The 13,673-nt window shown below is 40.7% G+C and overlaps 1 pseudogene; it reads right to left on the reverse strand.

Annotated features, from left to right (window-relative positions):
• Window positions 1–247: 247 nt before the first annotated feature.
• Window positions 248–3,786, reverse strand: LOC129556190 (large ribosomal subunit protein uL3 pseudogene; annotated as a pseudogene).
• Window positions 3,787–13,673: the final 9,887 nt, after the last annotated feature.

The following is a 13,673-nucleotide window of genomic DNA, read 5'->3' on the forward strand; positions in this document are numbered from 1 at the left end:
TGGGAAGATGTTTAACCTTGCTAGTTATCAAAGAAATACAAGCTAAAATAACACTGTGTTAATACCATACCATTTAAATGTGTAAAGGAAATTATATCCTGATGATTTATATCACACATTTAAAGGAGAATCGACATCTGTCCTTTGCAAACTCTTCTAAAAAATAGAAGAGGAAACACTTTCTTCTTTTGTTGTCACTGGAAGTTAACTTTATTGAGATCTGCCAGTTGTACAATCTATTCTGATACTAGGTTCCTTCTTCTTCCTTTGCAATTCAGTCCTTCTTAAGTGGTCCTATGAACCCTTTCTTCTCTTCCACAATCTGGAAGCAGCCATGGCCAAATTTGGAGGTGGTGTCAATAAACTTGAAGTTAATCTTCTCCAGGGTCTGCTGTTTGGTCCGCATCAGCAAAGACTTGCACAGGATGAGTACCGTCTTCTTCAGTTCAGTTCAGTTCAGTTCATTCGCTCAGTCGTATCCGACTCTTAGCGACCCCATGAACCACAGCACGCCAGGCCTCCCTGTCCATCACCAACTCCCGGAGTTCACTCAAACTCATGTCCATCGAGTCGGTGATGCCATCCAGCCACCTCATTCTCTGTCTTCCCCATCTCCTCCTACCCCCAATCGCTCCCAGCATCAGAGTTTTTTCCAGTGAGTCAACTCGTCTCATGAGGTGGCCAAAGTATTGGAGCTTCAGCTTTAGCATAAGTCCTTCCAATGAATACCCAGGATTGATCTCCTCTAGAATGGACTGGTTGGATCTCCTTGCAGTCCAAGGGACTCTCATGAGTCTTCTCCAGCACCACAGTTCAAAAGCATCAATTCTTTGGCGATCAGCCTTCCTCACAGTCCAACTCTCACATCCATACATGACCAGGGAAAAAACCATAGCCTTGACTAGACGGACCTTGGTTGGCAAGGTAATGTCCCTGCTCTTTAATATGCTATCTAGGTTGGTCATAACTTTCCTTCCAAGAAGCAAGCGTCTTTTAATTTCATGGCTGCAATCAGCATCTGCAGTGATTTTGGAGCCCCAAAAAATAAAGTCTGACACGGTTTCCACTGTTTCCCCATCTGTTTCCCAAGAAGTGATGGGACCAGATGCCATGATCTTCGTTTTCTGAATGTTGAGCTTCAAGCCAACCTTTTCACTCTTCTCTTTCACTTTCATCAAGAGGCCTTTGAGTTCCTCTTCACTTTCCGCCATAAGGGTGGTGTCATCTGCATATCTGAGGTTATTGATATTTCTCTTGGCAATCTTGATTCCAGCTTGTGCTTCTTCCAGCCCAGCGTTCCTCATGATGTACTCTGCATATAAGTTAAATAAGCAGGGTGACAATATACAACCTTGACGTACTCCCTTTCCTATTTGGAACCAGTCTGTTCCATGTCCAGTTCTAACTGTTGCTTCCTGACCTGCATACAGGTTTCTCAAGAGGCAGGTCAGGTGGTCTGGTATTCCCATCTCTTTCAGAATGTTCCACAGTTTATTGTGATCCACACAGTCAAAGGCCTTGGCATAGTCAATGAAGCAGAAATAAATGTTTTTCTGGAACTCTCTTGCTTTCTCCATAATCCAGCGGATGTTGGCAATTTGATCTCTGGTGCCTCTGCCTTTTCTAAAACCTGCTTGAACATCTGGAAGTTCACGATTCACATATTGCTGAAGCCTGGCTTGGAGAATTTTGAGCATGACTTTACTAGCGTGTGAAATGAGTGCAATTGTGCGGTAGTTTGAGCATTCTTTGGCATTGCCTTTCTTTGGGATTGGAATGAAGACTGACCTTTTCCAGTCAAATTTGGCCTTGGAGCACGAAATGAAGCAGGGAAAAGGCTAATAGAGTTTTTCCAAGAGAACGCACTGGTCATAGCAAACACCCTCTTCCAACAACACAAGAGAAGACTCTACACATAGACATCACCAGATGGTCAACACTGAAATCAGATTGATTATATTCTTTGCAACCAAAGATGGAGAAGCTCTATACAGTTAGCAAAAACAAGAGCAGGAGCTGACTGTGGCTCAGATCATGAACCCCTTATTGCCAAATTTAGACTTAAATTGAAGAAAGTAAGGAAAACCACTAGACCATTCAGATATGACCTAAATCAAATCCCTTATGATTACACAGTGGAAGTAAGAAATAAATTTAAGGGTCTAGATCTGATAGATACAGTGCCTGATGAACTCTGGACGGAGGTTCGTGACATTGTACAGGAGACAGGGACCAAGACCATCCCCATGGAAAAGAAATGCAAAAAAGCGAAATGGCTGTCTGAGGAGGCCTTGCAAATAGCTGTGAAAAGAAGAGAAGCGAAAAGCAAAGGAGAAAAGGAAAGATATAAGCATCTGAATGCAGAGTTCCAAAGAATAGCAAGGAGAGATAAGAAAGCCTTCCTCAGTGATCAGTGCAAAGAAATAGAGGAAAACAAAAGAATAGGAAAAACAAGAGATCTTTTCAAGAAAATTAGAGATATCAAGGGAATATTTCATGCAAAGATGGGCTCGATAAAGGACAGAAATGGTATGGACCTAACAGAAGCAGAAGATATTAAGAAGAGGTGGCAAGAATACACAGAAAAACTGTACAAAAAAGATCTTCACAACGAAGATAATTACGATGGCGTGATCACTCACCTGGAACCAGACATCTTGGAATGTGAAGTCAAGTGGGCCTTAGAGAGCATCACGACGAACAAAGCTAGTGGAGGTGATGGAATTCCAATTGAGCTCTTTCAAATCCTGAAAGATGATGCTGTGAAAGTGCTGCACTCAATATGCCAGCAAATTTGGAAAACTCAGCAATGGCCACAGTACCGTCTTCTTGGTTCCTACCAAACAGTCTTTGAGCATGACAAAGTCACTTGTCACTTTACCACAGTGGACAAAGCGGCCCAAAGGGCTGATGCATTTTGGTATAATCAGTAAAGGCATTGTTCTTGATCATTTTGCCATTCTTGATGAGGTAGCCCTGGCCAATCTTATAGATCTTCTTATTGATCTTTCTGCCTTGCCCAAGCCACAGAAAGACCACCCAGGCAAGATGACACACCCAAATCCAGGCAACCTAGTGAAACTCTTGGTGGGTTTTCCAGGATAGCTTCTTGGTGTGCTGATGGCTGGTGATCCCTTTGTAGTGTTTGCCCTTGGTCACCCCAATGACAATAATCATTTCATCCTACCCAAATATTTGGTTCACAGAGATCTGCTGCTCTAGTTTCTTATGGGCCCAGTGCAACTTTTTCTGGCTACAATGCTCTGTTCACCTGGCTCTCCTTTAGGTGGGCCTTCTTCTGGCATAGAGAAAGTAGGCACATCTGGGTGTGGGCTAAAGTTTCTCTCCAGCTGCTTCCTGCTGTCTACATCCTGTCAATTCTTACAGTATTTGGTGAAGGCGTTTGTCTTGTATTTAATGCCAGTTCTATTAAAAACACCTTTTGCATTGATTGCTGATATGCTCGGCAAAGACGGACTTAAAGATCTGGAGGCCTCATAGTGTTTCTGTGCAGCCCTCAGTGCCCACAGTCATAAAGGGCATAGTCTCCACTATGGTCACAGCCTCCACAACTTCTTTCTTATGCACTTTTGACCCTGGTCTATCAACCTTTCTCACAACATGGGTCATGCCAGCCTTGTGGCCAAAGAAGGCTGAGAGGTACACGGGCTTGGAAGACTCATCCTTGGGGAAGTCTGTCACCTTCCCCTGGTGCTGGCTGCTGCATTTCTGAGGCAGGAAGCCCAGGAACCAATGCCTGGGAGTGGAGAACTTCCTGTGAGACATCCTGCCATCAGATGCTGCCTGAAGAAGTCCAAGAATCCTTTCTGACTCATTCTATGAAGCCAGTGTGACCCTGATACCAAAACCAGACAAAGACATCACAAGAAAACTACAGACCGATATCTCTTATAAATATAGATGCAAAAATCTTCACAAAATACTAGCAAACTAAACCCTGAAACATATAAAAATATAGTACACCATAGCCAAGTAGGATTTATCCCCTCAAAGCATGGGTAATTCAATACACAAAAATCATTCAATATAATATACCACATTAATGCAGTGAAGAGAAAAAAACAACATGATCATCTCAACAGACACAGAAAAAGCATTTGGCAAAATCTCTGGGAGTTGGTGATGGACAGGGAGGCCTGGCGTGCTGTGATTCATGGGGTCGCACAGAGTCGGACACGACTGAGCGAGTGAACTGAACTGAACTGAATACCCTTTCATGAAAAAATAAAAAACCAAAACCTCAATAAACTGAAAGTAGAAGGGAACTCCATCTACCTAATACAGGCCATGTCTAAAAATCCACAACTAACATCATACTTAAAGAGGGAAAACTAGATCCTCCAAGGTTAAGAATAATACAAGAATATCTGCTGTCACCACATCTATTCGATGTTATACTAGAGGTACTAGTTAGAGCAATTAGGCAAGAAAATGAAATAAAAGACATTCAGATTGGAAAGACTCTCTATTGCATTCTATTGATCTGTATACCTGTTTAATATATTAAATGCCTATTAAATGCTTAATTAATGCCTGTATGATATGACTATATCTTTAAAATTATTTGTATGTACAGACAAGGATGGACAAAGAACATGGACACAGGAAACCAAGTGATTAGTTAGCATGCTATAATTATTGGGATCACACTCCTTCATTTCTTTTACTAATTATGAAGATTATGAATCGACCACAATATTCTTTGGTATTGTGACACTGTTATATTTAAAATCCTTTTAAAATACTTGAAGGAAAATTTCTGAGTGGTCTTTTGGATTTGCCTGGCATATCCAGAAAGATGTGTGTGTACTCTGGTTGTCTAGATTATAATTCTGACCAGGAGAAAACACCAGGTGATCATAGCAACACTGGAAGATGCAGCTCAGTGCAGGGAGGTGGGATCCCACATCCTCTGCCGAACAGCCTGGCTAACATTGTCTCCTGGAAGAGCAACCAGGCTGGTGGGGTTAAACATGGGCTTCCCCATTGATCAAGCTAGGACAACAGACTCTGTGCACCATGAAAAAGAAATTTATAATTACAGTAATGGTGATCTTGAGGAATGAAAGGCAAAGTGGCTCAGTGTGTCTGACTCTTTGTGACCCCATGGACTATACAGTCTATGGAATTCTCCAGGCCAGAATATTGGGGTGGGTTGTTTTTCGCTTCTTCAGGGGATCTTCCCAACCCAGGGACTGAACCCAGATCTCCCTCACTGCAGGCAGATTCTTTACCAGCTGAGCCAAAAGGGAAACCTGACTTTGAGGAATGCTTCTTATATAAATCAAAATTCAAACACATCACTGGATCTTTAAACAAAAGTTAAAAAAAATAGATGCAACATATTTTTAAAATTAAAGCATAATACATGTATCTTTACATATAGTAAAGTACACAATTCACGTTCACACTAGGTGAGCACTTACATAAGTTATTTTTGCCACTACCCACATCAAGACACTACTCTTCTAGTGGCACCAGCAGGCTCTTGATGCCCACTGATGGTTGATATCCCAGCCAAAGGCAGCCACTGTCTGACCTGTATAACCATAGACTTAGGTTTGCTGATTTTGGACTTGACAAATAAGGGATGACTCAGCATGTTCTCTTTGTGCCCCCTTCCTCTTGCTCGGCATTGCACTGGGAGTTTCCTCCATGATGTCCGTGTGCATTCTGTTTCAGTGCTCTGAAGTACAGGATTTACAATTCCTACAATCTGCCTCCTGCAGAACATAGAAAGGCTCGCAAATTTCCTTTTATTTAAATTTCACTCTGAAGTTAAACAAATGCAGGATTATACAAACTATCTTAAGAGGAGAAAGTTTAAAATAATAATAACAAGAAAATAATTTCCCTAAGAGCATTTGGTCCTGATTGCTTCGAAACAAATAAAATGGGAAGATGCTTGGGAAAAATCTGTACCACTGTATGGCAATCCTGTGGAGAGGGTGGGTGAAGTAGAAGGACTGACCAAGTGGCCAAAGTGGCAAACAAGGGAAATTTACAAGCCTGGGAGGGTTTGCAGGGAACACACAGTGATCACATGACCCTTTGGACTTGTGAGTTTGAGGTACATGTAGTGTGATTCTGTCCTATTGTAAAGCCATCTAGCCTGTTTCAGGCAGAGGATCAGGTTAGATTCAGAAGAGGAAAAGCTTTCATTTTGGTCATAGTTGTCAGTAAGCGACTTTTTTCAAGCACCAGGTTTCTAGACAATAGCAAATAAGCTTTGGTTGTAAAAGGAGAATCAGTTCCTAAGAGCTTTAAACCACATTCCAGAACTTGCTCTGGGAGGACATCAGAGGTTATATGATGTTAAATAGTAATAGTGGTAATAATATTAGTGTAAGTGTTCTTATTTAATGGGGAGGTTGGGGTATGTGTTTTCTCTATTTATAGCTGGTGACCTTCTTGGTGGTTCTTATCCTTCTTAGAGACTGATGTTCGGAATCTTTATTTCCTGGAAAGGAAAACTAATTACTAACTTGTGAATATCTACAGAAGTCAGCAGGTAAGCTTGTTGGCTGCTCGTTAATCCAGCTTTCTATTGACAGAGAAAATTTGTTTGTCATAACTAAACAAATTAAAATGTATAGAACATATTTTTAGTAGTTAGTTTCAGTTTCTCTATAATTAAGGCAAAACAAAATTCTATTCTAGCATAAGCTAGCACTCACTAAGGTCTGTGTCACTTTGGGGAAATTAGTTCCTGGAGTCTGGGTTTCCTCAACTGTAAAACTATGAGTTTAAATTGAGAACTCTAAAGTGCATTTTTAAATGCTAATATAATAAATTTCTAATTCAAGTCATGTAGAAAATCTAAAAAAAAAATTCCCCTTAGATGTTAGGCTGAGCCTTACATCAGTGTTGACTCCAGGAACCAAACATTTGATTTTGAATGACTTTGAATTATATTCTGCTTGAATCTGGGTGCTACATTTGGAGCTCACAATGTACCCCATTGAAGCAGCAGGGAAGCACCAGGAGGCAAAAGAACAATTACTTCTTGAAAAAGAGTGATGAGACCCTGACAATAGAGTGGTCTTTTCAGTTTAGATAGAGAAAGTGCCTAATGCCAGATAACATTAGATTAATTTGAGATCCAGAGAACATTTAGGTCAGGATAACAAATTTATCTTTATTTGTGCTCTTAGCAACCTGTGTACCAAGTGTTTATTACTCTTGGACAGGTGTTTTCTGTTTATCTGGGAAGAGCTCATTGAGACATGAGTGTCCATTACATAGATGTGACATTAAGTGATAGGGAGTTGCATGTCAAGCCCATGTTGTAAGCGACTGTGTTTTATGAGGAGGAAATGTTTATGATTAAGAATTTTTTAGATAAAATGTAGGTTTAGGCTATGTTTAAATTATCCTGAATTATAAGATGATCGCCAGGGAAAACATATGGTCATCCTCCATGGATTTGTGCTTATTTCAGGCAAAATCATTCCTGACACCCATTCCTCCTTTTACTGCCCAATATTCAGCTGTCAAGTGCTCATGCAAGGTATGGAAATTCCATTTTTCTTTTCTCCTGCAGAAAGCACAAAGATCCTCCCATGCAATCTTCTAGGCTATTGTCATACAGTATGATTTATGTATTTCTTGTATGGTTCTTTCTTTTTAAAACTGGAAGTATATTCTTCTGTTTTATTGGACTATTTATTCTCTTGACACCCTTGGATGTGAGTTAATGGAACTATGATAAAAGGATAGAGAAGTAGAACAAACAAGCCTGATGGGATAGACTCAGGACTGCCTGACAGATTAGAGATGGCAAGGATAGGAACAAAAGATAAAAATCACCCGACTCATGTGTACTAGAATGGTCCAAATAAACCAGTGCTTGAAGGTTTTGCTACACTGTGACTCTGAAAAGTGATGCAGAAAAGACTGAATTATGACTGTAAGGATTAAGGAAAGATGTTTGCTTTCCTTTAAAAAATTTAATTTTGATACATTAAATGTAAATGCTTAATCTAATAGCCTAGCACAATGCTTTGCACTAAATGAACTTTTAATAGATATTTGTCAAATAAAGTCAGAGAAAGGAGTTGGTATATGTGAGGTCAAGGAGATGGAGTAGGCAGACACCTATTAGTTTGTCTGCCACCAGCTGACAGGTCCTGCTGGTTGTGATTGGTGTATGGATGGAAACCCAAACTAAAATAATCCTGGTGCCTTCTCTCCACAGTGACTGGCCCAGAGAAGTGACTTAAACAAAATCCGAGCCAACTGGAAGGCCTCCCCAGTACTTTTAAAGTTGTAAACATGGAAACTCATGATAAAGCTGGGAAAATGTAAGCGTGAAGACTGCTGGTTGCCTCTCCTCCATCAAGTCAGTTCAGTCACTTAGTCGTGTCCGACTCTTTGCGACTCCATGGACCACAACACTCTTCCATACTCAGGAGGAAGTAAGCCTGACGTGGAGAAGTTAACCCACAGACAAAGACAAGAAAGGGAGAAAAGTCCTGGCCACATTTGTCCCTGGCTCCAGCTGTTCCCACAGCCCAGTTTTATCCTTGCCTCTTGTGGGATCTGGTCACTTGAGCCAACCCTACCTCCTTCACAAAAGCTCAAAAAGTCCTCACTAATACAAGGGACACATAAAGTAGAAGTAGAACTGGGCTGATTTGGAAGCAACTAGACTCTTCCAGGGTGGCCCTAGTGGTAAAGTACATGCCTGCCAATGCAGAGGAGGTAAGAGACATGGGTTTGATCCCTGAGTTGGGAAGATTCCCTGCAGGAGTGCATGGCAGCCCGCTCCAGTATTTTTGCCTGGAGAATCTCATGGACAGAGGAGCCTGGGGGGCTACAGTCCACGGGTTTGCAAAGAGGCTCACGGGGCTGAGCACGCATGCACAGACTCTAAGCACTGTGAGGATCATGTCTTTCATCTTTCATTCACAGTGCTTGGTGCAGGTGGTAATCGATAGCTGTAGAGTCAATCCACATATATTTATTAGGTATCCAGGAAACATGCTAAGTCCTGGGAATAAAACAGTGAGCAAGACAAATGCAGCCCTTGCCCTTAAGAAATTTTCAGTCAAGAAAGAGCATAGACATAACTGGCAATTGTAATAAAAAGTGATGCTTTTTTGATAGAGGAGTATTTAATTAAGATTCAGTTCAGTTCAGTTCAGTCGCTGCTGACTGACAAATAGATAGACTAATCTAGGCTATCTAAGCAAAGAAAGGAATTATTAACTAATGGGTTGTTTCAGAGAACACAAGGGAGAGAATGCAGGCTAACCTTAGAGAGGACAGGGACTGGAGAGACATTGTCCACCCAGAAATGTTCTTTCTGACTCTCCTCTCTGCTCCTCTTCGTCTGTTCCCCAAGATGGCTCACCAGTCTGAGTGCTATTCTAAAGCACTGGCCACAGTTAAAAGTCTGGTCACAGTTCCCGAGAACAAAGCTATCTAAGGAAAATAAATTGCCTAGGATTCCTCTGAGGAGGAATACCTAGTTTGAAGTAATCCTTGGATGAGTTGGTAGGCTGAGTGGGTGAGCCCTGAGGACATGCTCAAATTGCACAAACTGAGTGCTGTGAAATCTACGCATAAACCAAGAAGAGTGAGTGTGACCGAGGAGGGGCAGAGTTAGAAAGGAAAGGGAGGAGGGAAGAAACTGCATGACTCCTCTACCCTTCTCTCATTAACAACAGATGACAGAAGTTGAAAGATATTTGATGGCCAGATATTTGTAATGATAATGGTGATAGAGAACCGAGTTCTGTCTAGGTTGGAACAAATGAGACAGTCCATGGCAAGAAGGAAGACAGCCTTCTTATATGAGTTAGAAACCCAGCTACCTGGATAGGCTCATTTTTTCAATGCTGCCAGAGAAGGGACTCTGATCAGCTGGTCTTGGCACTGGTCTGACAGGTGAGTGGGTTCATGTACAAAACGACAAGGGGGTAGACGAATGGTTAAGGGGATTCTTGTGAACTGGTCAGATGTTCTGAAAAGTCTTCAGTACAGGGAAGAAATGGGTGTCCATGAAACGTATAAGAGAAGTGTCTCATGCTTCTCTTTATTCTTCAAATAAAAGAATGAGTTAAACTAGATTTTCTATGATCATTTTCTATGATTTGTCAAAAGCTGTGATATATACAGAAGGAAGACAAAATTATGAAATAGTTGAAGTCAAGAGTAAGAAAATGCCATGTGGTAGAAAAAGTAAGTAGAATCTGTGATTGTGAGTGAAGCAGAAGCTGAAACAGAGGCTCTAGAGACTTTTCTGACGTGGGCAGGGCCAACAGTGACCTTGTGAGCCGCTGAATGCTGTTCTCAGTGTCCTTGAGGTCTGACTCGGAACAGAGGGCTATTATTCCTAACACCTGGTGGTTTAAATGCTGGACTTTTCCTTGTTTTTCTTACTTCCTTATTTTCTCCAATATTCTTACAAGTAACTACTGTGGTTGAGCTGTCCTGAACATATTTATGTTCCTGAGAATCTGAAAGAGCTTAATAACCAAACAAACAAAGAAAGAGAGGAAAGAGGGAGGTAGGCAGGGGGCAAAGAGTGAGAGAGGAGGGGAAAGAAGGAGAAAGAAAGAGAAAAAGAAGTGAGAAGGATCCAGGCTAGCGTGTGAATTTTTATAGTTGACTTAAGAATTAAGTTCTACCTTTAGACAATGGAATTTTTGCACCTTGTTTTATGTCTGTGGATATGTTCCAGTGTCTCCTAGTTTGCAGTTTATGGGAACTTGAATAGAATTTGTATCCTATTGTTATGTGAAAATTGTATAAATCTTAATTATGTTGAATTGGTTCACAGTAATTTTCAGGTCTACTATATCCTTCAACTTCTCTGTATATTCATTCTATTGATTTTTGAGAGTTTAATATTGAAACTCCAACTAAAAATCTACTCAAAATTTATTTACGTAAAACATAATTGTAAGATATAGTGGAACTATATGGAACCTTGTTTTGTATTTTCCAGGTTTCCTGTAAATGTGTTATCATGCGCTGTTTGCTGGGTTGCTTCAGTCATGTCTGACTCTGCGACCTTATGGACTGTAGCCTGCCAGGCTCCTCTGTCCATGGGATTCTCCAGATAAGAATACTGGAGAGGGTTGCCTTGCCCTCCTCCAGGGGTCAAACCCACATTTCCTGCATCTTCTGCATGGTGGATTCTTTAATGTTGAGCCACTGGGGAAGCTCAAAATATATCATACTTTCATAATTAAAAAAAAATTTTTTTTTAAGGAGTTAAGTTCTCCCCTTCAACTGGGTTCCTTTCTCAGAGTTTCTGTTTGCCTCTCCATGCCCGCTTCTTTATTCCCTATAATCCTTTCTCTCTCAAGCTCTGTGTAAAATACATATCCTACCAGTCTTTCTCATTTCCCTTTCTATTTAGTTACAGATAGTGATTTGCAGATGGTAACCGGGTTACTTAACACTTGACTTCTGCAAATTTGACCTTATACAAATTATTATATAAGGCTCGTACTAAACTTTTAGAGATGCAGACAATTTTGCATTATGTATGGAAACAAAAAGCATTCTAGTGCGCAGATGAATGCTAAGAAACAAGGCCTAAAATAGCCCTTACGAGGAAAAGGACAGTTGCTCCTGACCTTTGCTGTCTCTCCATCCCTGCATTGACTGGCCACACGGCTCCACCGTCTCCTTCGCCTCCACTGTGGTAGGATCTGCAGTGAAATGCTCAGGCCTGGGGTCCCACTGCTGGGGGAGTTTCACCCTTTTTCTATCATTTGCTGGCTGAGTGACCTTGGGTAAATCATATAATATCTCTAAACCTCAATTACCTAACCTACACAGTAGAGATAATAAGGTTTCATTCCTTGGAGTTGCTATAAGAAATAAATCGGATAGTGTTAGCATAATGCCTAGCCTGTCGTGAATATCCTTGTCAAGAAACTGAGAGCCTGATACTACTCACCCTAATGATAAGATTCTTTCTTTCCTGATCAACTAGTTAAGCCCTTTTCAACTTTTGAGTCATGAAAAAACAAGGGATTAGCGGCACACACTGGAGAGCATCAGTAGTAGAAATGTGGTCCTCCAGGGCTTCAGATCAAAAACTATTCTTTTTTTCAGATGTGAATTGGATGGATCTGAATTCATGTGAAGTGAATTGCATGTTCTTCTTAAATTCTTTTCCAGGTGTTTGGCAGGGCTCTCAATTTCCTCTTTCCAGATTCCTTTCTTTCATTCCAGGCTCTCTTGCATAAATAGATGTGAGGGGAAAAGCACTTAAATTGAGTTTAGAGGAAGAGAAGGAGGGTTCAAGGTTTGTAACCTAAATAGTCTACCTATTAAAAACAACTTCCTGCAGAAACTCAGGTCACATGCCTTTAAACTACAGTACAGTGGAATAAAACACTCCTCAGCTCTCACTGAATGGGGAATTTATCAGGCTGCCTTTTAAAAAATCTCCTTTTGTGGAACCAGTGAGAGTCTCGGGAACCATGTTCATATCCATAATAATGAAACCAGATAAGGGTGCACGACTCAGATTCTGCCCATCAAAAAATGAACTATCCAAGCACCATGTGAAAAGCTTTGATAAGGCTCTGGGAAGACAGTTTATGCAATCCATTTGTCATTGAATATGGTCTCATCCTTAGCACAACATTTTTAAACAGCTTGATTTTTAAAAAAATCAATAGTCCTTGAGTAAGAATGATATCAGGACAACAATCTTCAATTTAATATTGAGGGCTTTTTTCACATCTCTTTTAGCTTTAAACCAACTGGCTTGTATCAAAGTATAAATTCCAACAATGATGTTCCAGTGTTTCCAGATTAATCCTTTCTTACTTTTGTCATGTAACACAGGTACAGACTCTTTTCTCTCTTACCAGTGGTTTCTGAACTTGACTTTTGAGCTGGGGAAACTCTTTTATCAAATAAAATCTTACTTAGATGTCAACAGTGGAGAGGAACAGCTTAGGAAGTGTCTCCTATTAGGAAGATTGTTGGAAAACCATTGCCTTATGCCAGGAATGCCTTGTCTGTCTGGCACACTTCATAGCCAGAATAGAGAAGCAATCAACATGTAATTTGCTCAAAGGATGACAATTTATTAAGTAGCACACAAATAGAAAATAATAATATATAATAGCTACATTCATGAAAAAGTTGCTTTACAGTATTCTGCTTTGCCACTAGGCATAGAAATGGCTGAAGGTTCAAGACTGCATTTTCAGGTCTGCATTCTCTGCTTTCTCCAAGGTGTGACGGGCTGGAGTTCTGGAGCAACCCATAATAAGCAGTTGGCTTTCTTGCCTCTCTCCAGAATGAGCTTCCCCCCAATAATTAGAGTTTGCATACATCCTAGGTCCAGACCTTTCCTTTCTGGTGACTGATCACTGGAAATGTGGATCCAGACCATGGCCCATCCAGAGATGGTACAAAGACATTCTCCTAAACTGCGATGACTTTGACACAAGACTGGGGAGAATGGAATGTTTCCTCCAACCCAAGCATGATAAATTTTATTTTTTAAAAAGGATCCTAGAGGCATTATTTTATAATTACAACCCCTTGTATTATTTTTGAGAAGACTAACCATCTTTACAATGAGCCCCGTTTTCTAACTCCAGAGTGAAATCCTTGTTTTTTGTAAACCTAGAAAGGAAAAGTTTTTCAAGTTTCTAAACAAAAAGTTACCC

The sequence above is a fragment of the Moschus berezovskii genome, chromosome 13, assembly GCF_049115385.1.
Source record: "Moschus berezovskii isolate FMDL1 chromosome 13, NW_MosBer_1.0, whole genome shotgun sequence".
Classification (NCBI taxonomy): Eukaryota; Metazoa; Chordata; class Mammalia; order Artiodactyla; family Moschidae; genus Moschus; species Moschus berezovskii.